The 4219-nt window shown below is 35.2% G+C and overlaps 1 protein-coding gene across 1 annotated transcript in view; it reads left to right on the top strand.

Annotated features, from left to right (window-relative positions):
- Positions 1-3980: 3980 nt before the first annotated feature.
- The window catches only part of LOC104817340 (jasmonic acid-amido synthetase JAR1-like), a 3087-nt gene continuing 2848 nt past the window's right edge, over positions 3981-4219 (top strand). The window contains exon 1 of the mRNA XM_010546495.2: positions 3981-4188. The gene's annotated coding sequence lies outside the window, so the exon portion shown is untranslated. The remainder of the gene's footprint in view (positions 4189-4219) is intronic.

Genomic DNA, 4219 nt, shown 5'->3' on the forward strand with positions numbered 1-4219 from the left:
CTGTTCTTGGATCAGATTCGATTTGAATCTGATTTGGTTGAGATTGAGTGATGTTTCTGGGCTCCTCCACCTTGAGATCTCTTCCTGGACACTCCAGGGATGTTTCCCAACACTTTCTCAAGCTCTCCTTCTCTCCTCTCTTCTTCTTTCTCTCCCTCTCTCTCTCTTTTCTCTTCTTTCTCTTCTGCAGCTTCTGGATCCGAAAATGGCTGAGTGAGAGAGTTGGAGAGGCAATTATGGAGCCTAGGGGAAGAGAGAAGACGAATTATTGACCCTAGGGGCTAGCTAGGATCACACTTTGTCGGGTTGGTGGCTTTTGAGTGGGTTATGGGTCGCCCATGTGCGAGAAAGTCGCGCACTAAAGTAGTTGCCGACAATATGTTTACATAGTCCGTTCGGACTACCTTAAGTAGTCCGTTCGGACTGACTTTCTAGTCCGTTCGGACTGACTTTCTTAGTCCCTTCGGACTGACTTCCTGGTTTGTTCGGACTGGCTTCCCGGTTTGTTCGGACTGACTCGCATAGTCCGTTTTCGATTGCTCCGTTCTCACTCGTTTCTTAACCAAATCGCGCACCGTTTGTTTCTAAATCTTTATTGGGATGTCCTCTTTCATATCCAAGTCATAGATTATTGAAACCCCATATTCACACGATGCAAATTGATTCGCAACATCTGTACCTCATAAAAATTCGCGATTTGCGATTTCAGTTTCTTCCCAATTTTTATTCGTTCATATCTTCCTCGTTTCTCAACCAAATCGAGTGCCGTTTGTTGTTGGATCTTCATTGGAACACCTTCTTTCAAGCCCAAGTAACGAACAGTTGAGATATTATGGTCAGAGGATGAGAACATGAGTACAAAGAGGTAACTCACATTGGTTCTCTATGGTTTTAGGCTTGTTCTACCTTTCCTTTATTCCCGAAAGTATTTAAAATAATTCATTCGGGAATCGGAGTATTACAAAAATCTTCAACTCCCAAATTCGAATCACCAATGTGGATTTTTTCGGACGGACGAAGATTGATCTCGAAGCTTCTCAACGCTAATCCGAAAAAACGTATATCGATTTTAGCGATCATGCGAACTTCGTGGTTCCGCAAGAACTTAACTCGTCCACTCAGTGGGCTTCACAAAAAATGATGTGGGATTAATACACCAAGTGTATCACCGTTATCTGACATTCATCTTAAAATCTATATTTGGTGGAAAATTCACATTCATCTCATCACCATCAAAAGCGACACTATACTTTCTGAAAAATTCAAACTAAAGGAAATTTTGGGTAAACAAGCTCGTGAATCATGAATCATTAGCAATAAAAATCTCCAAAATGAGGCGTGAGACCAAAATTGTACAGACCCTTAGTAACACATTCCAAGTATAAAAAATCAATGAAATGGAAAACGAAATATTAATTTCTAAAATTCACACAAATATATGATTTACAATTAAAAAATTTGTGGTTAGAAATCTAATAGAAAATGCACACACAAATTCACATATGTTTGATATTAGCTGCAAGGTACATGAAAGATTATGCACGTAAAAACATTTCCATCTGATGTGATGCCTATACCTTTTTTCCTCTCCGAGTGGCATGTCTTTCTAGTTTCCACAGCCAGATTTTGTTGTTTCAATGGAATTTTATCCTCCCGCTTCTTCATTGACTCTATGCAATATTTGTATACATGGGTTATTCGAAACTATCATGACCCGTTTCTTTTTTCATGTAATAAATATTTTAATAACAAACATCAAGGGAAAAACACGTCCATATATATTATGTTGCTCTAAAGCATAGCTTTCTCTCTCCTGATTAGCAACATTCGATTATGCCCTCGTCTTCCTTGTCGCCCTCCACACAAATGGCCTAAAGGACTTATCACACTTACGTGTATATATATATGTATATGGTATACGTATGTGCGTAAACGTTGTTGAAATGGCTGAAGAGGAAGAAGCTACTATGCTTGTATGTGGCTAGATACTCCAAGAACAATTTCCATATGTCGTTTGAGATCGTTCAAATACCTCGTGTTGTACTCTTCTACGCCCAAGATTTCCTCCGAGTACATTCTCTACAATTTGGAGTTATGTCTTTCTTTTAGCCCGTCTAAACTGCTCTTGTCTCCTCTTAGAATCTGCACTACCTGCAATATACATATATATATATATATACACATATATCCGCCTCATCACAAAGTGATTAAACTTCAGAAAAGAATTTGTATATCCATGTTTTAAAATTCCTTTTAAGTTCGGAGATATACCTAGGTCATTTGAGGCCGATTCATGAAGGATAGGTATATGCACAACGATGCAGTGAATACAAGACGACTCAACCCTTACATATTCTCAGTAAAAAATAGATTTGTTGTGTTAATTTTTGTTTTTAAAAACGAAAATCTCATTTTCTTGACACTCTCTATAGCATCTGATTGAGTGGGCCTCTAGCAAAATCACTTCAAAGCTCAAAGTTATGGTCATATCTTGAGCCCAAACGTTTCCAATACAGCGAACCCGCCATCGACGAAGAAGAAGGAGCTCTCTAGAATCTGTAATGCCAAGTATAGGAAAAGAACATTGCAATCAGAAACAATATCGAGAAGCATTTACAAGAATATGTTTCTAGAAACAGAAGTATTGTCTAACCTCTTGCTCCATCTAACATCAAAACGCTTGCAGAAATGTTTTGCACCTGAGCAATTTCAAAAGACCACGTTATCAAATGTGAGAACAACCCAATGAACCCCATCACAGAAGCATTCACACCCAAAAAAAACCTAAGAGAGCATAGAAACGAAGACAACTAAAAAAATAGCCTACCTCGGAAAGTCAACCTTTCCCAAATCATTGGACCACAAAGCGACATCTCCCAAAGATACTAATATAATAAACATTGTTATTAGTGGATAATAAATAAGAAGATTTAGATTCTTCCGTTGTATGTTTTAATTTTTGAGTTAAATATCATTTACTATAGTAATAAATTAAAATGATGGGTTTGAAGTTGAATTTTTCATTTACTCCTTACGACAAAGTCATCAAAACTTTTATATCCACATTATTATTGTTAATTATTAATTACAATACGTTTTTAAATTATAACAATTTATTTTATTTTTTTATTTTTATTAAGATAAAATCATCAAGATAATGAACAAAACTGGAATATATATGTATTATGTAATCAACAAAAAAACTCAATATACTGGATGTTCACATAATCATGAGGATGTTTATAAACCAATTATTTTATTGCTCTTATTAAGATAAAATCATCAAGATAATAAATAAAATTGGAATATAAATATAATAAAAAAATTCAATATATTGAATGTTCATATAACTCATGAGGATTCTTATGAACCAATCAAATTTTAAAAAACTGCTATGTAGATTGATGAGGTGGCTTCACCAGATTCTTTCAAACACAATTATAGATATATATATAGATGTAGATTGATGAGGTGGCTTCACCAGATTCTTTCAAACACAATTATAGAAATATATATAGAATAGATGTAGATTGATGAGGTGGTTTCACCAGATTCTTTCAAATACAATTATATATAGATATATAGATGTAGATCGATGAGGTGGCTTCACCAGATTCTTTCAAATACAATTATTAATATATATAGACAAACACAATTATTAATATATATATAGATGTAGATTGATGAGGTGGCTTCACCAAATTCTTTCCAATACAATTATTAATATATATAGATAGATTTAGTTTCTATTTATTTATAAAGTTTTAAAGGTACATCTTAATCTTAATAATTATAATTAGAATAAAAAATTAAAAAAAAAAGAAGAAGATAGACGTGTCATTTAACCAATGTGGAAACAAAACTATAAAATCTGACTGGACCAATCATCTGCGAGAAAAATAAAAACGCTCCCTTCTATATATGTCTCGTCGGCGGCCAGAGAGACAGAGAGAGAGAGAGAGAGAGAGAGAGAGAGAGAGAGAGAGAGTTTATAACGGCTTTCATTAACTCCAAAGCTCCAAATCAAAAGAATTTTCTACTTCTTCCTCGTCTTCTTCGCCTTCTCCTTTCTCTCCCTATAAATTCGCAGCTTTGTCTCTCTTTTCAAATCACTCACTTTTCATTTTCTCTGTCTCTCTCTCAAACTATCTCTGTCTCTCTCTAGAGTTGCCGCACAGAGCTCGCAAGGTACTCTACTTCTCTCTCTCTCTCTCTTCCG

This window comes from Tarenaya hassleriana, unplaced genomic scaffold, assembly GCF_000463585.1.
Source record: "Tarenaya hassleriana unplaced genomic scaffold, ASM46358v1 Cleome27, whole genome shotgun sequence".
NCBI classification, from domain to species: domain Eukaryota; kingdom Viridiplantae; phylum Streptophyta; class Magnoliopsida; order Brassicales; family Cleomaceae; genus Tarenaya; species Tarenaya hassleriana.